Consider the following 26,664-nt stretch of genomic DNA (forward strand, 5'->3'; position numbering starts at 1 on the left):
TGCTACCTGAAAATCTTGGTCTGTTTTGTCCCCAAAGCCCCATCCTGATTGCTAGCCTGAAAAGTTAGGTTTTACTTCATTCTTACTCCTTTCCCAGCCAGATATAAATTGGTCTTTTGGCTTCTCTGTGGAGAGTTTTTGCTAAAATTTTGCCCATTGCGTCTCCAACCAGTACAACACATTTCTCAGGGTCCAAGCAGATGGCACCAAAGCCCTGTGCTCCTGCAGAGCAGCACCTACAGAGCTGGTGAACCCTCCAGAAAGGCAGGAGACGTGGGACCAAGGATTTCAGCATGGCACAAAACCAGGAAGCAGTTTCCTTTCCTCAGCTGACAAGTCCTGTACCAAACACTTGGCACTCTACCTCTGGAAGTCAGGGCTTGGGGACAAGCCCTGGGCTTTGCCCAACCCTCCATTTCTGCCTCAGCTACAGGCTGTTACAAACCCATAGCCCTTCTCAATAACACAGGATCTGTAAATCTTCCAAGGCTTCACAGGTTTATCTTCAGAAACCCCTCTGAGAGTAAGCAGCATCACCCTTACTGTTGAAATCAGGAACAGGTATTATAGATTATTTCTGCAGTCACAAGCCCTTTGGAAAAGGCACCAGCTGAATCCAATTCATTGCCACAACCACATGCCCATCCCCTTTTGTCTTGTCAGGGTCTGCATTTGGCTTTTCAGAGGTACGGTTTTACTGCCTAAGGTCTACACCAACTGCCCACCAAAAAATTCACAGGTGAATTAATGAGAGTGAGGGTAGAGGGGAACCAGCCTCCTCCAAGATTGCTCTCTGTGCGTTATAACTGACTACTCAGTGCCTTCACAAACCCTGTAACCTCTTACAAATTTCTATCTTTGACACAAACTTACTATAAAAAGCATGTTTATTTCTCCCGTACCCTGTGGGACTGATTTACAAGCCCCCTCCCCACCAGCCACCAATTTCAGCAGCAGCACCAGCAGGTAGGTGCATTCACCAACACTCGGGCTGCAAACAGCTGGTGTAATGGAAGGTACCCCCAGACCCCCCCAGCACCACACGCTCTGAGCAGGTCTTGCACACCCTGACCTACGCCTGGCCCGGTTCACTGCTTTTTTTGTTAGGCTTTCTTTTGTTTACTGAATCTTTTCAATGAATCACCAAAATAATATTAAGAACTTTTGTGAGTTGTGAATAACGGTATTTAACTCAGTCTGGGGAGGAAAAAAAATAATCTTCAATTTGCATACTTTAATTAAGGAATAATAGTAATTACTTGTTAGTTCAGCACTGAAAGGAGGATAATTACTACTTGTCCCTACTCACAAGGAAACACACTCCCCAAACAAGGTCATTTTTTGTTTGTGCCTTTGCATGAATGCGGTGAGCCTCTCCCCTCCGCAGGCCCTGCAAACCTCCCCGCTCCCTCCCGCCCCCCCCGGGATACACACACACTGGCAGGGCACAACCCCATAGCACTCCCCAGCAGGAACAACACCATGTCCCTACTCTACAGCTGTGCAAGGGCAAGAAACATCCACATTTCACCCCAACAGGCAACTCCAGCATTGGTTACAACTCTGAAGGCACATGCAAAGCAACTACTTTGGCATATCTCCTGTTTTCAGCGTGCAGTCACAAGTTCTCACCAAAAATGCATACACTTTTTCTATCACTTGCTTTTCTTTAACAAATACCTCCTTCCTGTAGCTATATTCATGGTAATGATAAAAATTCTTTTCCATTGTCTCTGCAGCTTTGGCTACTCTAGAACGTTAGCATACAATGAGAGATAAAGTGCTTTAAGTCAATTTCATATTTAAATACAAAGATTCCAAAGCCCTGTATAAATATAGGTATTTATTCCTCCAAGTTGTTTACCGTACATGACATTTCAAGACATACTGCATGACTAAAAACTCACAAGTCAATTTATATTCATAATTAGTATTGTTGTTGCCTTTCTCCTGGCATGAAAAGGAGCACCTCAGATGTTATCTACAAAGTCAACACTACCAGAAATTACAGGCTTCACATCCTCTGGAAGTTCAGCTACATAAAAGTGATGAGACTACAAGAAACCTTTCCTGTATTTTCCTTGATATTTTAATATTTCAAATTAAGTATTCATACTGTGGATACAGTTAAGCAAGACTGTTTAGAACAATTTCTACATTCAGCATCAAATTCAAATGCAGCACTGGAATTGAGAAACAAATGTTACACAGCTGCCTGTCTGAGAAAGATTAAAATACATTCAATACAAGAATCCCAACATGATCTTAAATACATTCCTCATATCCTCTCCTCTGAATGTTGTCCAGTTGAAGGTCAGCAGATTTTTAATTACTAGATTTTGCATATAAACACATAAAATTTCTAAAGCTAACACCCTCTGTGAACAAAATCACGTTAGAGTTACAATATTTGCAGGATTAGATCTCTAGTCTGAACTATCACAAACAATATGCTGCCATATACTTTAACTGAACTTTGAGCAACAGAGAATCCATTTATTAGAAATCTTACAAGGGAAAAAAGTCACCAACTAATGTGCCTCTCTCAAATTACTGCCCCCCCACCCCCCCTTCCGTATTTAAAGCAGAATAGCCTCTGTCACAACCAAGCACACTAATGTCCGAGAACATTATTGCAAGAGAAAATCCTCTGCGACAGTATCTCACCACTGAGGAATGTCTCAGGCTTCCCGCACCCAGGATGAACAAGTCCTCTCTATTTTTCCAGTCCTCTCCAAACAGCCCACGACCTACCTGTGTGGCAGAAGTGAGGCACAGGCTCTGCCTTCAGCTGTTCCCGAATTACCTCATTGGGCGCTCAGGTAAAATGAGAAGCTCTTACTAGTCTGTACAGCTCCTTTGCCAGAAATATTGCATGAGTCAGCTTTTATCTATCAAAACTCTAAACACAAAGGCTTTACAGAAACCTGATTCACAACTTTCTCACCGCCTTTTTCCCAGCACACCGACAGTCTTCAGCATCGCTAAGAGCCTTAAATGAAACATGACATCATGCAATTCAGGGACAGGACAATGGGCATCACTGTGGGTAACTTTAAAATGCACACTTCACTGAGCAACACCCACTAATATCCATTTTTCCAGACACAACACTGTGAAAACATCAAATAGAGCCCCCACTTCCACAGCATTTATAATTTGCAGATTTGTCCTTGATTTGCAGACAATGCCGATAAGCATGTAAAGCAAATAAATCACCTGCTGGTATTGTGAAATCTTGTGTTTAATGTTAGAAACTCCCATGAACCTGCGATGCAAAACTATGATCCTCAGCAATAGGATCATGGCTGGATCCTATTCTGCTCTAACATAAACAGGAGCAGGGTTTTGCAGGGTGCTTGCAAAGCTTCGGTGTTTTTTTAAAGAGGGAGAGGAAAGACTTCCAGAAGAAAACGTGAAAACCAATCAAATGCTCTCTGCTAATTCACAATGAAGCAAAGTAAAAGAAATTTAAAAATTAAAAAAAAAAAAAAAAGAAAAAGAAAAAAAGATATTTTTGCAGGGAAGGGGCCAGTGAGAAGAGAAACAGAAGCAAAGAAGAAGAAACAGAGAAAAGGAGAAAAATTAATATAGACTGGTGCTAACTGGTGGGAAAGATGAGGGCTCTCGGCCTGTGGAGGGGATGGTGGCATTTCTATCTCAGAGGTGAAAGGCAAAAGAAGTCAAAAGAGTTCCCAGCTGCTGGCACCACTTTCCAGGTGTGCTCTCACAGCTGCGTGCTCAAACCTAGCCCCAAAGAGATACTCTATCTTTAGAATCATACTTGAAATTCACTCCTCCTCTCCTTGTATGTAATGTGGCCTCGGCTTCATTCCGAGTTTTCCTAAAGAGCATAATCCTTAAACAACACCTTTTAGCAGGAAACTGAAGGTAAAAAAAGGAAGTGAAGACAGCCTTGAAACCATTTGCAAAGCTGTGGAACACTTTGATCTGAACATCAGGGCTGTCAGGGTGAAAGTCCCTTTTACCCAGGCTAAAAGATCAGGTGTTTACAACCTGTTGCCATGCTACCATGTCTCAGATTGAGATGTGCCCTCTCACATATATTCTCTTCTAGGTTTTGAGGCTTTAACACTTACAATTAAAATATATACATACACATTCAGACTTGTCCTGGACACACTCATAGGCCCAGAATGGCCAACACTGGTCCCAACATCCTCAGTACATAGACGGTGAGGCACCCAGGTACTCAATCAAATAACCTGAATGCGGCCAATTTACCACACATTTGCTAAGCTCTACATTCACACATTTCTGTCAGGAGATAGTGATTCACTCCTCTAGACCTCTGCTTCCTTACATATTGTGCCCACCTTGTCCACAGAGCTTTTATTACCTTTGTGTGAGCTTTTAACTAACTCCTGGGTGGACCTGTAGAGCATCAACCAGTCACAGGGCATTGCTTGGTCACTTCTGTGTAGTCCTATGACATACAAATGATACCACCAGCTTCATCATTTAGCAATGGCAAACCTCCTGAACTCTGAAGGCTCAAATCAAGTCCAGTGACTGACCCAGAGGCAGCCGGTGACAAAGACCTTCCCATGTCTGCTTCAGCAAGCTAAGTATAAGCAGGGGCCGCAGTGATGGAGCGTGAGCTTCAGCTGCTGGTCTAAGCTGGCACAGTGAGCTCTCATGAGCATTACTATGGAGGGGGGAGAGGGCAACAGAGCCAAGGTCCTTACTCTGCTCTGCCTTGCTCTTTCATCTCTGCACATTTGCATTTGACCTTAGCTGTCCTTTACATCCCTACATACAGAACAGCAGGAGTATACCCCATACATGAGGATTTCCCCAGGAACAACACCTCACCCCCACATCACTTTAAATATGCATAGCACTGAAAGCTGTCAGTGCAGTAGAATAGAAACTCAAAAGCCTTCTGTTTTACTGTCTAATGTGCATCACCAATGAAACACTACACAGATGTGCCAGAAAAATAAAGCTTTTACCCCACTTCTCATTTTCTAGCATTTCATGTCTGTGTTCGGCTTTTATCTGCGCTATCTTTTAGGAGTTGCATCCCTTTCTCTGCCCCGTCTCCTGCTCCCTCCTGTTTTATGCAGTGCTGTAAGACCACATTATTAATGCATCAGAGTTAAGAGGTGAGAAGGGCAACCTGTTTTTACTTTGCAACAAAGCTTCGATTTTTCTAAACTTGAAAAATAAGTGGAGTTTATAGAGGTTAGGAATGTTATTAATTCTCAGCTGGCTAAGGATTTACTGAAGAAATAAGTTATCCTCAGCAAAATTTAAAAAAAACCACAACAAAACAACAAAAAAAACCCAACAAACCACTCAACCCATAACTCAACCACAGGGTACATTCAGGCTTAAGGACACACTGACATCTTCACTGAAAGTGCAATGTAATGTATTAATAACTCTCTGCAATGCAGTAGCTATTTAATCCATACACAGTACTGCAGAGACACCTAACAAAAGGAACGAGCCATCACATGCTGCTGATGTACTGCAACACAAATAGAGCATATGGATCCAATGCTCCATTTATAGGCCTTTTAAAAGGATTATTTTCCATCTCCTTGTGAATTCTGAAGGCTTGCTTATCTTTTAAAAAAGATGGCCCAGTTCTATTTTATTCTATTCTAAATTGCAACAAATGAGAATTCAGTGAAGACACACAGATATAAATGTATACGGAGGAATAACACCTTAGATGATAATGCAAACAAAGCCTTCACATACTTTTCTGCCCATACTGGCATTTAGTGAGGAAGAGTAAACAGTAAGTATTCAACATTATGCTGCTTGAATGTTTTCGTATTTTTACGTTCAAACTTCAGTGCCATGACCTGAATGAAAATCCACATGGCTTCTTCCTTTCCACCCACATACAGGATCAGGCCTTGCTGCTGGCACATTACTAGTGTCTTTCCACCCTATACTACATGACTGTTAACTGTGCTTGGACATCACATCTGGTTTCTACTTCTCTTGGACTAGTCTACTGCTCCAAGCAAATGTCCTGTCATGCCAACATCCTACTGCTAAGGCAAGTTTTCAACTTCATCTAGCCCAGCTAAAGTTACTGCTGAAGTTCACAACCTTTCAAAGCCCATTGCAGCACAAGCACACTGGAGGTCTTGGCTAGGCATCCCCAACACAGCATAAGACGGCTGTTGCTTCACAAAGAACATTGGGATGATTTTAAGATCAAAAAATGTTAACTGTCTCATAGCTAACAATGTAAAATGAGGCAAAATAAACTTTAGAGAGGGATGTGCAGTTTCAGTACAAGGAAACATCTAGGACTTATTCTTACTAGTTACGGTGAAAAAAGTAATTGTGTGACCACAAAGTACAACTCCCCTCTTCCAAATTAACAAGAACTCTTAACTACAATAACTAGCACAGGATAGTTCTTTTAAACTAATTTTATCAGTCTATTGTTTGCTTCTGCCACTGAACATTCTGTTGGCTTCCAAACATTTCCAGTGAAAATACTGCCTGAAAAACACCCACATTTTGTAAAAGCCAGCTCTCCGTAATAGCTGATTTTATTAGATGCCAAATAGAAGTGAGTTTCAGAAGCTTTAAATAATTGATGTTTTTTTTAAGTCCAGCTAAATGATTTCTCCCATTTTCTTGTGAACTGGAGACGCTTACTGGAACTTCCTCCACACCTCTGGAAGTTTAGCAACTAGAATTTTGAAACAGAACTGAAATAGTAACCCCATAATCAAACTAACAGATGTTTGCATTCACAATTAAAAAAAAAAAATAAAATTCTTCTGGGTTTCCTCTCTTGAATAAAAATGGAAGCTGCAGAAAGCAGTATTCACGTTTACATCTTAGGGAGAAGAATCCTTAAATTCTACCCTGGCTGGAACTAAGACATATTTATGGTCTGGCTTCACCACAGACTGGCTCTGGCATTTGAAGTCATCAGGCATTTTCTTACACCCACTCTGCTAAAAGGGAACATTAGGTGTTATTTTCAAGTTGGCATTACAACAGTAAGCTGACAGCTCCTTCAGAATCCCAGTTCTAATAGGAAGGTATTCAGTAACAGTTAAAGGAACTCAGGACATAATAAATGATTGCGGCATATTTTTTGCAGCATACAATAATTAGCATTTTGAAATCTTGCAGCACTTTAAATGAAAATAAATAAAAAGAAACCAAGCAGGTGTTCAAGTTCAAAGGAGTACAACATACCACAGCTCTTCTCACTATATTGCTTTTACACTTAAGTACAGTATTTTACATAAATGAGGTCAGGAAGACTAAGACTGCTAAATGGCAACAAAGCAACTGGTCACAGCAGAAAAATCAAGGTGTCTTACTGCTGCCACAACATCTGTAAAAATGCAGTCAACCTAAATCTGCATTTTTTTGTTTTCTATTGATGATCCTGACTGTTGTTTACCTTGATTACCTTTCTACCCCTCCTCTCTCTTCCCTGTCATTAAGCTTTACCATACCTCTGTGAAAGCCACTCCAGTAGACCCATGTCTGTGATGAAGTAGCTTCATAATGCTTTCAGAGTTGCTTTAAGGCCATTCTGCAGTGCATGTTAATGCTTTCTACTACTTTTTAGCTGTCGTTTCATGAAGACAAACCATTGAGAAAAACAAAATTCCTGTCTCCAACAGGCAATACTTTCCTTAGAGGTTTTGTATGCAAAACAGTGAAGCAGGAATTCAGATTATTTGAGATCACTGCAGTTTCAGTGTACAGAGCAGTGGAGCCTCTGCTCCCATGTACAGATGGTGTTAATGCCTGCAACACTTATCAACATATCAGTATTCAAGATTAACTGTGCCAAGAGTCACACTTCAGAAGCCACAGGGCAAGAAGCAAACAGATTAGAGGCTTGGACTTGCTTGCAGTGAACATTTGGTGCATAATTCACAGCAACTGACTGACTGAGTCATAAGCCTTTCTCTGCACTTTCTTCTTATTAGAACAATAATGTGCTTAATTCAAACCAGAAAGACAGGAATTTTATTAAATCTATATATATATTGCAGAGCCCCTATGCCTTCTTTACCAACAGTTACAGAAAAATAATCCTATGGACTTAAAAAGTATTAAAATTCTCTAACATTCCTATTCAGAGGTATTTTAATTGAATTTTATACACACATAACACCCAACAAAGAAAGTCAGTAGAAAGAGATCTTCAGATTTCTACTGACCTTGGGATTTATTATGCAATTTTTTGTCAATCTGGAGGGAAAAAACCCTTACAAATACAAACATGAGAAGGACATGAAATCTCATTGAAAAAAATGTACCACTATATGTTTTACAGCAAGGTAGGAGAAATTTAAAACAGTCATGAAAAGACATCAGATAACAACTGCCTCCTACTATCCTTTCGTTTTTCTGACTTTTACAGTCAGTACCATATTAATTCTCTTTTGCAGCCTTCAAACACTTTTACACTGGCAAGTTTTCAGATTGCTTGTTAACTATAACAAACAACATCTAAATTCATCCCCATGGCCCAAACAACTGCCAGTATTCAGTAAACAACTCGGGCTTTCTCAGTGTTTAGATCAGAGACGGGGAAAACAGAAACTTAAACTCCTACTTAAATAGTGCTAGTACAGCTAAAGGAGTAATTTTTCTCAGATTTCTACCTCGCGCTGTATCTCCCTTCCAGACAGGGACATTCAATCCCATCATTTCTCTTGTTTGGGTTTTCCGCTTGCTTGTTTTCTGTGAGAAAGGGGTAGCAAACCCCTGCTTATTTAAATATTAGAGCTGGGACCCAAATCAATATCTCAAATACAAAACACAGCCCAGACTTGGAGAAACTTGGCCACAAAGGCAAATACTGTGGTCTAAAATGAGCAAGTGTGGGGGCTAAGGAAGGGAGAATGTATTGACTCTGTGATAGAACTGCAGGGTTTTCCCTACAAGCCGTGCTAGGAAACAATTCCTTTTGTTGTTCCTGTTTTTAGAGAGAACATCAAAAGTTTAACTACATACCCTCTAAACATGGGAACTTACACGGTAATTCAGTGCATGATGTAGCATTTAAGAGCCATTCTCACGATTGACCGAGAGTCTTGGTTTATTTTTAAAAAACGTCACACAGTAAACCACTTTTCTTCCAAAACCTGTGATCAAATTAAGAACATTAAGCTGCAAATCCTCTGTTATGCCCATGCTTTTCCTTAAATTCAAATGTAGCCTTCTAACTTCCCCCAGGGTAAGCTTTCCCTTAACATTCAACCATGAAACTCATCAAACAAAGAGGCAAGGGAAAAAAACAAAACCCTTCCCCTCTCTTCCTTGCCTTCTCCTTTAGGTAGACCGCTGAGCTGGAAGATCCCTGCAGGGAACTCGCCACCTGCAAGCACGAAGCTGGTCCAGTAAAAGAGCAGGGAGGAATGGCTAACTGCCCCTAGGCTTCTTCCAGCCCTGTTAAAAGAAGGCTCCATGCTGAAAATCAGTTTCCCTCAGTCTGCCCCGACATCCCAAGAGCTCTGAGACTTTTCACAGCCAAACAATGCTGAGCATTCACTATTGAGGTCTGAGGCGCAGAGACACACTGAGAGGCCACTACATCGGTATTATTCCACTACGTTCAGCCTGTTACCACAGCTATTAGCTGGCATGCTCACTTTTCAAATCCCCATCTCTTTGGAAACCCTGACTACCATTATTTTATTACAAAGAGACACAGGTTAAAAGAAGTTTATCTGGGCATTCTCCTAGTCTCCCCCTTTGGCATTACCTATAATTTGTTACTCATGTAGGCAGAACTTCAGTAAGAAGCGCCTCACTTTTGCAGTTGTATAGAAATTCTGTTGCTATTGATGTGGTTTATTAACAAAGATTTTGGGAAAATATTTGTGAAGTTTGTGTAATTTAGATCAGTAACAGAATGCAATCAGATGATCAGCCGTAACTATTCGGTAAGATATTTAAAATGAATAAGGGCTTGCAAGTAATTTCATTAACTTTATTCAGCAAAACAGAAGGATGTCAGTTCCCCTCCATATCATTTTTCTTCTTTTGCATCAATTTCTATATACAGCCATAGATGAAATTAGTTATCTCTGCAAGCAAAAGCATTTATCTTTCAGTACAATGAGCTATAAGAATGGCAATATTCCTCTCCAGCACAACTAGCATCAGGAGAGCAAAACAGGTGCCTTTTCCAATTGATCTGCATCACTTAATAGAGTACCAAAAGATATTAAAACTTCCACTCCAGTGATTTTTCAGTGAATACATGTTCTTTATAATCTAAGACTAAAGGACTTGAAACATTTTAAACCTTTAAACTATGCACAGACCCTGCCAATTAGAAATTCATTGCAAAATATTTTGAAGGTTAGAAAAACAATCTGGGAGAAACATTCCCCTCCTGATGAAATTAGAACAAAGTTCTTTGAAAACAATGACAAAGGCATCGGTTGCTGAAGGCCTGAACACCACACAGCAAGAAAATTTAAACTGACTGTGATCATATTGCTGCCTTTCGCATGGCAACTGCTATACCTGACCTCAAGTCAGAAAAATGCAACATCAAAACCCAAGAGCTCCGTGGCTAAAGTGTGACGTTCATATGCACATTGGTGGAAAGAAGAGAAGCTGCCAATGGTTCACCAGATGTAAAAGATCTTCAATGGCAAAATTACCAGAGACAGTGGAGTCACAGCTGTAAGGATAAAAGCATCTCTCACAAGCACAGCACAGATCCACTGGAATTAAAAAGAAGGGGCTTCAGCGCCAGTATTCCCCTTTGCCCTTTGAGGTACAACAACATAAAGCCATTTTTAGGACTTGACAAACAGCATCAACACAAACTGTGTTTCCAGAAGTAGAGAAACAAACTCTAATCCAATATAATCACTACATTTAACATATATTGGTTTTGTCTATATGTGCTTTATTTATAACTTATTCATGCCTAGGGGAGGAAGGATTTCCTGTGTCAGAAGAATATTAAAGAGAAAGTCCCGATGCTGCAGATAATTTGTTGTTAATACTTCTGCATCTATCAATAGCTCTATCTTGGAAGAATACTGCCTGGGGTGTAATGTGGGAGGATAAAAGCCTAGGAAAGCTAGAACAGAAGTCCCACACACTCAACACTTAACCAGTCACCACTGCCAATCTATAGAGTTTTGAGTTGTTGTCTCCCATTTATTAATTTTCTTAACAGCCACATGCTAACATTGACATACAGGGATGTGAGCAAAACAAATATAGGGATTTGCCAGTTTCTTATTGGAGGGACCAGGGAGGGGGTTTGTTATCAGGTTCCAAATACCCTGAAAAGGATAGTTCAAACTTCAAGTCCCACTGTGTCAGCACTCTGCCTCTCACATCCAGAGGTGGCAAGAAGCGTATTTAAGATAAAAGACCTGATAATCACCATTAGCAAACAGGAAAACAATTATGGAGTATGCACTGAGTATGTTACACTGGAGGCTCACCGTTTTCCCTCTGTATTGACATTCCTTCTCTTATGTTTGCTTTTCTCTTTTCAAACTAACATAGTTGATACAGGAACCTATCATTGATATCAGTGGTTCTGCTTTGAGCCTCTAATATTACTCTGCACATAGTGATGTAGCTAGGAATCTCTCCTTAGCACTCCCACTTGCCCCCTTCATTTATTCCTTTGTTACAAAGATGAATGGCCATGGGAAGTGAGAGCTTATACTGTTAGTTTAAATAAAGGTAATTCCCTAGGCAACTCCATATTCTCATCTGAAATAGATTCATTTTAAGAAAAAAAAAAAAATCTTCAGACCTGCAAAAGCAGAACAGAAGGGGTATTGCAAGCAGCTCGGGATTTTCAGATTTTCAAAGTGCTTAGCCGTGGACTTTTCCCGTATGAGTTTTAAGGAAATATTTATTGTATTTAAGTCAGAAACTAGAAAAACCATCCTAGTACTATAAAAAACCCCCAACTTTTCATTACTAACTAGGCATCAGTAGCCCAAGAGAGTAAGTTTTTACCCACTTAAAAGACAAGCTGCTCTTTCTCACGGGGATGTACCGCATCAATCACATGCTAGGCCACCTAAAAGGTTCAGTTGATATCCCATTAATATATACATCTAAAGCTTTAAAATTAGATAAACAGTTTCTGAAAAAGAAGTTATATTCTAACCCGCCATAAAAATTAAGTGGCTTTGGCCCATTTTCTCTATGGACATAAGTCTTGAGCCCTCAGTGTGGATGATTTATCCTTTCCCGTCCTCAGAACAAATGAGTTCATGCAAGAGGATGCAAAAGGAGACTTATACTTCAGCTGATACCCTGGAGTCCATCTCATGAGGTTGGTTAGATGAAAAACAACCCACAGTGAAGAAAAAAATTATCAGTTGTGCTTCTTCTGATTATCTGATGACACAACTTACTTGTGCTCATGCCTGGAAAACTGATACTGATTGATGGCAGCTGTATAGCTCATCAGAAATTCCCACTTGAAATGCAAGGCATTTAGTACAATTTTAAGAAATGGGAGTACAGCACCACAGTGAAGGCAGAGATTATACATAATGAAATTTTAGCACTGCAGTTAGTCTGGGATCTTTGACAGTCTTCTCACGTAGAGCTCCGTGTCACAGCAAGGGAATTAGGCCCCAATTTTCAGAACAGCCCTTTGCTGAGGGTTTCCAGACTTGATGCCCCTTGTCAATGCTAAACACTCAGGGCTTCAAGCAAGGGGAAGCTGGAAGAGTAGTAACTTTAGAAAACAGGCCCTGGAGCCAGAGATTTAGCTTGTGAAAACAATTGTGAGTCCTTGCCTTTAACAGCCTACAAAAAAATTTAAATGCTGCTCAGTGCAGATCTGCCATAGGTCTTTGTCTGCCGCATCGGGAACGCTAGGTGTAAGCCTTGACAGGCAGAAGCCTAAAGAGGCTGTGATCCACTTTGCTAGCACAAAAGAAAGCTCCACTGTGTGAGATTAGCTTCTTTCCTTACACTGCTGGTACAAGTCTGTCTGCTCCACACATCAAATACATTTAGATAGGTGGCCATCACCAATCTTCTGCCAGCATTCCCCAGCTAGGGCGTGGGCAGCTCTCCTCCTGCACAGCTTCATGGTCCTGCTGGCAACAAAGGCCTCAGCTAGGGAGCCCACCGAGTCAGGATTATGCCCATCTGGATATTTATGTTGCTGTGGATAGACCTTTATCTGTTCCTAAGTGTAGTGTAGAAGCCATCTCACACAGGTGTATATGACATGTAACTCCTGTGGTGTCCTCCAGCACTGCAACATACTCAAGAGGCATTTTTTTTTTAATTATATAAAGAGACAAAACCCCCAACTCTTTCAACTCTATGTATATATTTATGCATTCTATACATTAAAAATATAATAATCATCTGTTGCCAAATGATACAATTTATTTTGAAAGAGAGGGACAAAAAATTGACCTGTTGTCATACTACACTACTACAACCCTCCACCTTTTCTGGGAAAATACAGAAAAGGTTAAGGAGTTTTGCTAAATATGCTATGCTTCATACATGTAATAAAAGTAGGATTGGTGTTAAGTTGCCGAAACACCTAAGGGTTTGATGGATAGAATAGCCCAAGTTAGAAGACAGATAAAACTACTTCTTTCTTCAACACCTACATGCACTAATGAGTTGGGACGGCCCCTCAGCTTGGGGTCAGAGACAGCATGCCACCAGAAAACACTTAACGTGCAAATCCTGTAAACCTATTCCTCTCTGGATGCTTTAAACTCCTACATTTCCCTACTTTTTACAATGGTAAGGACATTTTAGGATCTTCACACAAATGTCAGTAGTCCTGACTTTTCAGACTTGCCTTACTTGCTGCCATGAACAGGATGAAAGGACAGGTTCAACTTTATTGAGCCTGCTTTTATAGTGAAGAATCAATGGTTTAACTAATTGCTAGTCAATTTTACAGTCATATGTCTAGGATATGTGAATAAAACTTAAAAAATTTACCTTGTATTACAGGACATCAAAATTCATCAGGCAATCACATGAAGGATGAGGAGGGTCTCTCTTTTGTTGTTTGTTGAGGGTTTTTTTGCAGGGGGGGGTGGGGGTTGGTCTGTAAAAATCTGTTACATGAGCATACTCCTCCCTCATTGCATTAGGCTCAGTTTATACTCAGATAACAACAGAGATGTTTCCTTCTGTAGTTGTTACTCTATACTTCAATCCTCCATCAAGACCAGCCAGGCTTGTTAAAACAGATATGTCAAAAGGTTAAGAAATGAACAAATAGATTTTCTCCAGCTGTAGAAAAAGTAGCTGGTAAGCTCAACCCTTGGATCACTGCAAAGAGGTATTACTAAATCCAATGTCTGGTATTGATTTAAAATGGAAATAAAGGAGCGGATTGATTTAATCCAGTAAAAAAGTAAGCAACTGCATACTTCAATTTGGGAGAACTGGATGATCCCTAAGTAGGAAGAAAAGCATCTTAACAGATACATGATTTAGTATATACATTATGAATACAAAGCAAAATTCATTATAATAAATACCCAGTTTAAGTAAGCATTATTGAAATGGTAAATAGATTATATTAGAAATAATCATGTACCATAATAAAGGTTGTTCAGTAGAGACTACAGACATTTTATACACCTGACACTCATTTATTACTGAGGTTGTATCAAATTTGTAATGCTCCTAAATATTTGATACTTTGCTTTCAACATTTGGGTTTTAGGAAGGATGTAAAATGATTTTTATTTTTCCCTCTGCTTGCACTCTTTAAACCCAAACAAGACTTAGACAAAAGTTACCTTCTTTGGCAGGGTGGGGAAAGGGATTTCCTAAGGCCTTTCTTTTCTCCTCTTTCCTCCCCACCCTCCAGTAAATGAAATTAAAGGTCAGTAAGTATTCAGTGCAGTGGAAAGCCCTAGGTTATAAAAATAAAGGAATTAGAAAAGCTATTCAGGATTATAATAACTGGTGTACTCTCTAGATCATTCTCAAAATCCAAACGTGGTGGAAATACACTAGGTATCCTGACATTGCTAGCAAACATGATTAAATATATTTATAAGCATTGTGAAAAAACACATCATACACAGGCAAAACATATCTCCCCAAATATTTGCTCTTGTCATTCAAGAGATTAATCCCTGAAGGAAACAATCATATAATGCATTTTTCATCTGCTGGTTTTTTTCTCTCTCTGCTTTAAAGACATAGGAAAAATCTTTTCAAAACAAAAAAATATTAAAAATATTCTTTAAATATTTTCTTACTCCTTTTGGTAGGCTGTAATAAAACTGTTATGTCTTATATACTAGTCAAAAACCTTGCAAGACTAAATGCTAAGTTATAAACAGTCAACAAAATAAATTTAGGTTCTTAATTTTCAGACTAGTTCAGTCTCAGGACACTCTTTCAGAGTCACTTTAAATCCCTGTTAAGCCCACCTGTGAGCTTGCCTCTCTGCTCTCACTCTGGATGACATACTGTCAAGCCCCATCAGTGCTTACAACAGGAGTAATGATCTGCAGCCACAGAGCTCAGTTTTCACCGGCATCAGGCTCCTGCTCAAACTGTCGAGCTGCACGACTGTTCATGCCAGAGGCAAGGAGCGGCAGGGAGTACACAGCCCAGAGGCTACAGGGGGAAAGAGGGCTGTACCCTCTGATGCAGCACCAAAGTGTTTGGAAACCTCTGGGAGAACAAAGGTACCTGCACAAACCATCAGGCACAGCTGTCCTTAAGACTGGATGCTGGTTTTTGCAGGTTCAACTAGAATACAAGCTTGTCCCCTTACCTACAGAGGACCTTTAGGAAGGTCTTGTGGGTAATTAAAAAGCCCAAGAAAAGAACTTGACAGACAGGCAGGCTGATGGACCATTTCCTCTTTTTATTCCCATTTAAATAAAAAGCTTAGCTTCAGGCATGCAGTTCCATTGATTTAACTGGGATTATGAAATCTAACAACACACGTGTGTGCATGCATAAACGAACACACAACACATTGGTTTCTGGAAAGACATTATTTCCTATCAGACGATTCAAACAAAACCAAGTTGCAGTAAACTTCAGTGGCTTCAGAGGTACAGTTTGGGAATTTTTATCTCCTGTTAGTGCAACATCTCCTTCGGGTGGTGCCAAAAGCATCCTTTTCCTTTCTTCTCACTTTCTCCCACAACAAGTAGTATAATTTTACATCAGTTCATCTTCTGTAGAGCACTTACAAAGCCAGCATATACGAGTGACTTGTTTCAAACCACAGAAAGCTAAAGTATTGCACTGAAAGCCTGCTAGCAAGGTAAAGGAAGAATGCTTCTGCAAAGGTTTTAGTAAAATGACTAAATAACTTTTTTCTATAGCTAACAAAGCTATATAGATCTTTAGAGAGAGCAAATCTTCCAATCCCCAAATGAAACTAGAGCCGTATTTGAGATCACAACCTGTTTGATCTTTGACTAAACAAAACAACTGCTTAAGCTTTCACATGCCCCTGTGCAACACACTTCCACAAATCAATCACTGGAGATAAAACATTAACAGTGACAGGAACAAGGTATTATACTGACACAAAAATACAAGATATTTTGCACTACTACAGTTTCGGTAAAGATTCAGCATAAAGCATTTCTGAAACACTCAAACTCTGCAGTTTCTATCTGTATCTTCCTTTTCCACCCCCCCACACCCCAAAAAAGAAATGGCAAATCAAACACCCAGGAATAACAAACTTAGTGTTGTAACATGGCTTTGCATTCTTGTACAGCTATGTCAACCCACACAAAATGCAATTATGATGATGATCAAAACAGTCCCACAGCATTTAATATTTGCCACTCAAGCAGTGAATTAAGGACATTTGGGTACATCACTGAGATGACAGAACACAGGCACACTGAGATGAACATGCTGCAATAGCCAAAGGGACTGGTCATCCCAGCTATGCTAGACTCAAGGACCAATTCAGGAAAACCCCGCCTCAGGAAATGTTTGGTATGAAGATACAGACTATAAGTATTTGTCATTTTTCTTGCTACTTCATTCTTAGAAATTAAGGTTACCTTCAAAATTAAATGAAGTATCACAATAACCTTCCTATTTTAAATTGCTCAACAGTCATTAAGTGCTTACTGTATTACATTACATAGCTGGTCCACGACACAAAAATGACAAACCAAAAAAAGTGTCATACATACTTTTAAAGAACAGCACTACCAGTTGTTTGTTGTTTTGGGTTTTTTGGTGTTTTTTTTCATTCTTTTTTGTTTGTTTGTTTGTTTTAAGAAAAGATTCTCTGGTTTTAGGGTCTTATAGGAACACCAAATACTGGTGAAAACTTTTAGAGGAAGCAGGGAAAAGTGAGAAAGATGGAAAAGGTAAAAGAAAGGAAAAGGCTTACCCCAGAAACTCGTCCTACAGCAAATGCAGATTCATTTTCACTGGAGGCATAACTCTATATATGTTATAGTTCCCATCTAGTCCAACAAGTAACAGATAATTAGCTACTGCTGTCTTCAAACAGTCTAGAAATGTTATTGTCCAGAAACACGTCTGCAGAGTAAGGTCCTTCACTCCACCATGATTACTTCTGCACTTGTGAAGCTGTGTAACTGGTTACTCTCTTGGAGACGTTCAGCACAGGATTAACAAGTAGCTAAGAGCTATACTCTCATTCCAATTTTAAAACTGCAGTTTTGATACCACAGCTGGACACCTGCCATAACTGCAGGCCTCAAATAGGAATATTGCTTATTTAAAAAAAAAAAAAAAAAGAAAAAGAAAAAAAAGAACATCCTTCGAGAAAACTCTTCTTCCCCATTTGCTGCTCTGCAGCATCTTCAGCCTCCTTGGGGAGTGTGTTTATTCCACTGCCAGCTTTGGATTCCAGTTCCAGAGAACTGCAGGCACATCAAGCAGTATCTTTCAGTTATTTAAGTTTGGGAATCCTCCAGAATTGCTTTCCATAAGCTGTCCGGGAAATGCTGCTTGGCTAATTTGCACTATGGCTAGGACTCAAACTCCCTGTACAGACTACACAAAGGACTGATGGAAAATACTTTCTTAAAATAGCAATGTCGCCACCACCACACACACACTCTGCATCACTAACCTACACTGACATAATCTGGCAAGTGAAATGGGAAGAAAAAATCTATTTTCTGCCAACAAAAGAGGAAATTCATTAGTTGGATATTATATAACCTATAATAATTTAAAAACAAAAAACCCCACCCTCTCAAACTTCTTAAATGCACGTATTACATATACAGCATTTCTTTCTTTATTCTCTCTTCTAGACACATGGTTAAGTTACTTAAGTTACCAAGTAGCACCAAAGCCACAGAAGCCACTGAAGAGATATCTTCAATAAAAACAGAGTAAAATATACCAGCCTAACTTCTTTCCCCGTGGTATGTAGGAATACTGGATTTTCTTTTTTTTAAACACGGTTATGGAGGGACAAAGAGTTGTTTTCTGGGTTTGGTGTTTGTTCGTTTTTTTTAAGTTATTATTCTACTTAAAGTACTACTTTTCCTAATCCAAAACTGTAAGCTTGCAAATCTTTAGAAAAAGTAGAAATGAGAGGTAAAGAATGAAAACATTTCTGCCGTGCAGCTACATAAGCAAGAGAGTGTCTTTTTTCTAAGACTATTTTGAACAAAAGCAACACTTAAAATATGAGCCTCAGTCTGGAACACAGAGTTAACCTCTGTAATAAAAGTGAGTTCCAGATTAACTAAGGAAATCCCAAGGGTATATATTACTTCTTGCTAGCAAAGACAAACTCATGTGTATTGCATTAGGTCAGTTTCACACATATATAACGTTAGTCAATAAGCTAAGGGTGAAGCACCACACATCATAATCAGCCACTGATATGTGCTGAATATGTGGTGATATAAACATTGACCTTCCTATTAAATAGAATTTAAAACTTTGAAGAGTACAAGAGTTTAGGTCCTAGAAATATAAATTAGTTATTCAATGGGCAGGGCACACCAAATGTTCAATTACCACATATTCTAACATACCTGTATTGCTCACCATCACTGGTCATGTTCTCTATGGCTTATATTGTTGGTACCAGAGTAAAATGTTCATAAAGAGTCTAAATATTATTTGAAATTATCCTAGCATTAAAAGATAAGTTCTAGCTGTATCGGAGGGCAAAACATGTACCACCTAAGCACTAAGTTGCATAATAACTACAATTTATTGTTCCATCAATGTTTGTCAAACAGGGGCTATCCTTCCATGCATGCCAAACAGTAAACTCAAAAGAAAGCTCCTGGAAAATACAGAGAACTAACTTCAGCAGTTATGAACATCACCAGCTACGTACGCCTCTGAATTTCTTAAAATACATGCCACAAACCCAACTAAAATACTTCATGGGTGGGGGCCAGCATCCTGTTCATTTAAGCTTCAAGGAAACTACCTGTCCCTCATGTGTTCTGACCGAAGTTTGCAATGAGGAAACAGCAAATGAAAAAAGACTAATTAATGCAGGTTTTTCATTAATTCTTTTTAAACTTCAGAGCTGCATGAATTAAAGATAAAGTAAGTTTACTCCCTAGAAATCGTATTAAAGTATGAAGTGAGTCAGGGCCCCTAGAGAGATAATAGAAATCACATCTTCAGATAGGCTTTACAAAGCTCAATATTAAATTAAGAAAACTGTCAGATTCTGGGGTTTAATTAGTCCTAGCAGGTCTGGACCACTGGGAACATTTCCAAAATTTCAATCATCAAAGTAATTATTGAAAGTTTTAGGGTTGGATGGGAGGAAAAGGAAATAGGACAGCAAAGGGGAAGGAGCAAAGGAGGCAGCTTGTTTCTCACCACCAGCATAGGGCTTTTTAACTTTTCAGTTCTGCAGCAAGTTTGATCAAAAAAGGAAAATAAACTTGACCTAGTGGTAACACTCGAAGCCTCTGCACAAATAAACTGAATACTAATTTGATCATCTTCCAGCTCCCTCCCTCAGGCAGCACTATGCAAATGAGCTACATCTTCCTGAACAAAAATTCACAAGTAAATGCATGGTTTGTGTTTTCAGCTCCTTCCTGTGCAACCAGGAACAGATTTGTTCCTTTCAGTATTGTAATCAGCATCCAAGAATTTGGAGATTTTGTATTACACTTGTTCAAAAATTAGTTATTTGACACATTTCATGCACCTTTCTAATACATCTCAAGAATGTGGAGGAAGCAGTGTTTGAATTTCAGCTGTGCCTATCAAAAAGGAAAAAAACCTTGGTCAGGTAATACCTGACCCAGTTCCAAGTTTTGCTTATTTTGAACAGCCCTGGATTTGGCCATCACATTCAAATATTGCTACTGGGCCCAGTTCAGCAAAGGGCAATACGTACTTTTATCTTTATCACACACGCTTAACTTTGTACTTGTGAGCAAAGAATGAAGGTCAGAGCAATCTCACCTATCTTCTTAAGCAGAATTCCTCAATTTAATATTAAACATATCCTAGATGAGTTTACTTAGAAGTTGTATGTGCATTAATTCACTAGCAATACTTTCACTCTTTTCCCTTTTTTTAATTAAAAGCTCTCCCATCACTATTAGACAGCTCACCTAGACTGCGACAATACCACAGCTCTATTATGAACTGTATTATCCTACAGATAAATGTTATTTGGTTGGGTTTGGTTTCTTTTTAGGTATGCATTTTTACAGAGTAATAATACAACAGGGATCTCCCAAAATAAACAGAAATGCCAGTGACCAATGTATTAAAGGCAGCATTGGCTGGGGAAGACAGATACGGTCACGTGACAACCTTAGCTATGGATTTCTGAGCAGGCACAGTTACAACACATAGGTGCAAATGTAACAGCAGGAGAGCTACCAGCTCTCTTAACATTGCTCAGCTTACAGGAGGAGCAGCCACAGGACCACCAAGTCCCCGCCATTGTTGTTGGACTATACTTAATGCTAAATTAAGCATATACTATCAATATAGTCTAGATATAGAATATAAACATATGATTTAGAGTCATACTATCAAGACAGCAAAGAATAAGTCTTTTTACAAAAATTAGGACCCAATGCTAAACTAGGCTTTGCATTTTTAGTTTAGTTGCTATACTGATTAGTAACACCTTACAAGTTACTCTTAATACAGATCTAGCAAGTATAAATATATGAAGAATAGTCTGTGTTGTATATGGACTGTTAAGTACAGTCGTTATTACATTATATCACACTAACATGCAGAGACGCTCACCAATTTTGTAAAGAAATAGGCAATTTTATTCATCATGAATTTTAAGCATTTACAGTATTTTAAATTTTCTTCAAGTTAAGCATGTATCTATCACCGTTTACCTTCTAGAACCTAGAGGATTGGAAACAAATAGAAACTGCATTAGATATATCCTCATATGTCTTTGTAATTTTAAGATTAAGAACTAGCTCACACTAATGACAGTAACATAAAACATATACCCTGACTTCCTCATAGTTTTTCTCTGCCAAAAGCAATTAAGAGTACTGCACCTTTGGGGATTCATGAGGAAGGGAGGGAATGCTTGATGAGGTTATGACCCTTTCTCTGATAAAAAACAAAGATCTCCGACTCCATTCCACAAGAGACTGGGTCCCGAAAACTATTACATTTCCGAGTTTCCCCTGGAACTGGATCATTCTTTTTAAATCTTACTGTTGATCAGCATTACATTCAGATCTGTCAATTATTACATCCTAAAAAGATAGAAAAAGTAATAAGTTGATCTTTCAAGATCTGCACTAGTCTTTTGGTTGAGTTCTGTCTTTGATCTGTGCAAGTCAACCCTAAATTCTGAGTTACATGCCTCTGAGCCAGCATATTCTGTACTACCCTTACACGTTAAACTGACAGTAGGAAATAACATATTCACAAGCACTTGCTTTTATTGTGTCTAAAGCAGCATTTTTCTTGCACTGTCCTGCCAGCTGGAGCCTGATCACTTCCAGTCAAAACATCTGTGTCCATGGCTGTGACACTTGCCTGAGGGTCAATTCCCAGCAGCCCCCCTAAATCTCAAAAAAATTCTTCAAACAGGGGCACCCATAATCCTTTCTTCAGACCCTGAACACAAGGAGTATTAGAGAAAAAAAAGAGACAATTATCCTCCACTGCACAGGAAAAACACAACATCTTAGCCCAGCCCAATTTTCTCCATTACATACTAATAGCAATATTGCTGCTGTTGCTGCTGCAGTATCTTGAAGAAGAAAAACAAAACAGACGCAAGCCAAATCAGAATTTATTTTCTTCTGATAAGCAAGGCATACACCATGATCCAATCTGAAATAGCAAACCACCCAAGTTCGTGGGGTGGGTATGATGCCTACAATCCTCTTTTACCATACAGGTACGGCATTTTGGCTAAGCCAAAATTAGTATTTCTTTACTTCTGGCTGACTCGACTTCTCATCGCTACTACCTTTAAAGCATCAGACTGGACATTTTCCCTCAGTATGGGAGAGGCAAAAGCACTGCCATACTCCTTATTCTTCTCCTATGATGTGATACTCTCAATTCACCGGTTGTCAGTTCAATCATATCGATAGTAACATAACTATTGTAAAACCAGAAACCTGAGAAATGGAATACAATGGGTTTACAGATTTTCTTTTTGAGCCATCTTTATCAGGATTCTCTAGGATTACCTTTAATCCCATAATCAGAAAGACCATTTCACAATGAGGCTCAGAATTTACCAAAACCCAACTAAACCGATACCTTTTTATGTCAGGGGAGTAAAGTTGAGTTAGTTCCATCATTGTAAAATGGAAATAGGCTACTGTTTTGTTCATACTGAACTGGAGAATACACTGTCATCTCAGCTTGCTTTAGAGGAATAAATCTACCTGCCCACTAGGATTTCACATTGAGATTGCTATCGCAAATTAGCTATTGTGGTTTAACAATTCCCTCCTTTTAAGCACTGAAAACATAGCCTTGGACATTTGATTAACAAATTCAGTCCTCTCATGCATGAACACAAGAAAAGATTCCTTTGTAAAATGGTACAACAAAGGTAACAAACCATATCATAGGAATAAGCACACCTCTGGCACTCTTTCTGAGATTAATCACAGGCATCCAACCTGCCACCGGTGAGAAGAAACTTATATTCATGGGTATTATTAACCTGCTTCCCTGCAACCTCAGTGTTTACCTGACAGTCTGTTCACTTCCCATTTATACTGGGAGAGGTTACAAAAAGGCATTTCAAGGGAAATTCCAAAGCTCAACATAAAAAAAGGATTAGTTGGTGGATACTACTTTCAAGATAAGGAGGTATATACTGGCAGTAAAGGCACCTGAGCTAATTAAGTCCTTCTAACCACAAAATGTTTACTCTGTACGAAAATCGGCTTTAAATGCTTTTAATGCAACTGCTAGCTACAGAACAGCCAACAAAAGTACTACCTGTTTGCACAAAGTAAAATGAAAATGGAATGACAGAAAAACCTTGTCTGGGTTTGAAACTCAAACTTGTTTGATTTCAGCATTAAGTTACTCAGTTATGAATGAAGGATGAAACAATGGTAGCCAGACAGAACATGCTCGAGTAAGCAAAAAAAGAACACTTTTAAACAGGATTATAGCAACCATTGAGCAAATAGTTTTAAAAAAAATTAAAATCCACCAGAAATACCCCTTAAAATGAGAGCTCCTGTTTGCTCTGCTTCAGACAGAATAGAGGTTTGGAGAGCACAGATCATAACCACAGGTTTTATTTAATTATCATTTTACAAATAATAAGCCAGTCTGGGCACTGCATCCTAAATGCAACCAAATAATTATACCAAATCATTGGTAAATACAGTCCCAGGGGTTTGAAAGGTAGCACTTCTGAAAAGACCACACATTTGTATCTTATTTTAAAGGCAAATCCATGATTTTATGTAATTTCTTGTATATGACATATAGATGACTCTTGTGTCTATATATGACACATATATATTATAGAATAACAGCAGGGTTTCCTTTCTTGCACCCTTTAGAGATGCAGTTTCAGAGGAAACCCCTAGAAACTTTTTTTTTCCTCCTCTGTGTGTATTTGCCCATTGACACCTCCAAATTGGGACAGTTTAATCTGTCAGTAAAATAATACCTGCCTTCCTTATGCTCATGATACTGAGATTTATTTTTGCTAAAGACAGTATGATTCATGCTTTCTGTTTTGGATTGTAATCTCCAAGTACAGCAGATTCTCCTGAATTCTAGTACCATGATGCTACCTCCCTTGAATTCAAGTGGAAGAGACCTGGGAGGGCTTGAGAGTTGCAGAATCCATCATTGTAAAAATGTTTTTGAGATTATTTTTGTGTATGAAAACCATGTCATGTAAATCCATAATCAAAGAGTAACTATCACTGTAATTTAACCTCTCAACCAAAACAGTCAACATTCTGACAAACGCATTGTGTTACAGCATGGGTGAAGCTTCACCTGAAAAAGACCCAGCCACCGAGCCTCAGTTTTCTGTCCTAGTCAGACCTTACCTCTTTCCAGCTGCAGCCAGCCATCTCCTGTAACAATACAAGCAGTAGGCATTAAAGAGTCTTATGACACTGGATAGTTAGTACTTTATAAAGGTATGATTGGCAGCAGCTTCTTTTTTTACCTTGGAATGGGATCTGGGATGATCGGAACAGAGAAGGGTCATGGACAGAGTGAAACATCATGAAGTACTAACTAACCATGGAGGAGGGAAAGAAAAGAGGAAAATCCCCTAAGATGACAAGTTAAATTCTTCCCTATGGTTTGCCTAGAACACGGTCAAGTTCCTATCAGGTTCCTTAGGCAAGTTCCTAACTCTCCTAAGTGTTATAGGCAAGGAAATAAACAGATCCAGATTTCAAAGCCTTGCCCAAGAACCAGTGAAAACACCACTTTCCCTCTGCAAGCTGTGCCTGTTGTTCTCCATAAAGCTATCATTTACACCCTTTCCCAGCTTGGCATTAAAAGTATTGCATTGCCCTGGCTGGAAGAGAAATAGCCCCTCATTTACTTCAGAGGCAGTGATTTTATTGCTTGAGTCCATAAGCTCCACTATTTCATTACCACAGAGTTAACACTATGGAGGAGGGAAAATGAGCTACAGTTACCTCCTCAGCATGCATGAAGCAGAACAGCTCACTAAATGCTGAAGTAATCTTGAATGCAGTCTTTACATCTACCTTGCATAAAGTTGGGTAAATTCACTGCACCAAGTATGATTTGCCCTGCAAAATATTTATAACCAACATGGATGATTAGCAGCAAAGCTCCACGGTAAGTTGGTGCGTAAATGGCTAAACAGTTCAGATGCAAAGAAACCCCAACAAAACAAACAAGAAAAAAACCAACAAAAATCAAGAAAAAAAATTACTTTCCTGCTGGTCTTGCTCCTGAAACATCATGGTTTGCATGCCAGGTCACAGCAGGCAGAGGTAGGTGAATACATGACTAGAGAATGGGACTCTTCCTTCTTATAGTACTAGTGATAAATCTGCTTAGCTGTATCATGAAATCATAGCTCTTCTCCTGCAAGGTCAGAATTGTAACACAAGCACTTAGCCATGAGCATGTCAACCTCTCTAAATCTATGAATTGTTCATTTATTTAAAGTTAGTCACTTGCTTAAATGTCTTATTCCAAGAACTTCGTAGTACTGAGTCCAAATATGCTGATTTCTACTGCAATCAGTACTTTAAGATTAGATTTTCTCTATGCTAACACTAGAATCGCTGTTATCAGCAGCACAACTTAAAGGAGATGTTCCAAAACTTTTTTCTTTTCTTTTTGTAAGCAGAGAAATGTCATCCATAACACAAGTTATCTGGACATTCAATTACCAGATCTCATTTAAATACAAAGTATTGCTGTAATATCTTGACATGAAGATCTCAAAGTACCTTAAAATATACTGAATAAACTTCAGAAGACTATTTTGTGATACCAGTCACAATTATACTGTAGGTACATTAAGCTATGTGCCAAGGTCACACAGGAAGGCAGTAGTGTTTGCCTGCCCAAATGAGCACGTGAGCCTCCTGAGCGCCAGGGCTGTGACTCAGCACCAGCTCAGATGTCTCCTTGCCTATGACTGTACCTCTGCAAAATCCAGCTGTGCTGCTGGAGCCTGTTACTGAATACAGGAGGAGGGGAATACAATATGTAATAATGCAAGCACTATACATGATTTTAAGCAGACCCCAATCTTAAGCAGATGTACACAGCAAAACCTCCCTTGCTCCACATAAAGGATCTTCAGAGTTCTCTGTGTAGTTTTCTCTTTGAAAATCACCTAAATAAGACTGGAAATAGAACAGGGTCTATATATGCATACGTATAAAACCATTTTCAACTGGCTTACCAATCGCTTGACCGCCTCGTGGCTAGTTAAGATAAAAGGCTAAGTTTTCAATTATTACTTTGCAGATTAGGCCTTGGGTAAGGAGCCAGTGAGTTCAGAAACACCGGCCACAAGGACTTTGACTGACTGTAGGCTAACTGAGTATGACCCAAAATAGACAACAAATAGATATTTTGTGTGTGTGTTTGCTTCAGGATGCAGTTTCTTCAGGTTTTTTTTTCTGTTATTCTCAAAGTTGGTGGTCCACTGATCAGCCTAAATTACTCAGCTTCCAGTGCAACACATTAGTCCTCTGAAAGGGACATGTTTTAAGCAGAAAATTAAGAGTTACATGC

The 26,664-nt window shown here is 39.2% G+C and overlaps 1 protein-coding gene across 4 annotated transcripts in view; it reads right to left on the reverse strand.

Moving 5' to 3' along the window:
• PLEKHG1 (pleckstrin homology and RhoGEF domain containing G1) overlaps positions 1–26,664 on the reverse strand; it is a 136,237-nt gene that overhangs the window by 53,456 nt on the left and 56,117 nt on the right. The window contains exon 1 of one of the 4 annotated variants that reach the window (XM_037391971.1): positions 13,954–14,057. The exons of 2 other annotated variants lie outside the window; for them this stretch is intronic. The gene's annotated coding sequence lies outside the window, so the exon portion shown is untranslated. Of the gene's footprint in view, positions 1–2,667; positions 2,737–13,953; positions 14,058–26,664 lie in introns of those variants that run through there. One more of the 4 variants, XM_037391970.1, reaches the window with a different exon arrangement.

Source organism: Falco rusticolus, chromosome 6, assembly GCF_015220075.1.
Source record: "Falco rusticolus isolate bFalRus1 chromosome 6, bFalRus1.pri, whole genome shotgun sequence".
In the NCBI taxonomy this organism is placed as follows: domain Eukaryota; kingdom Metazoa; phylum Chordata; class Aves; order Falconiformes; family Falconidae; genus Falco; species Falco rusticolus.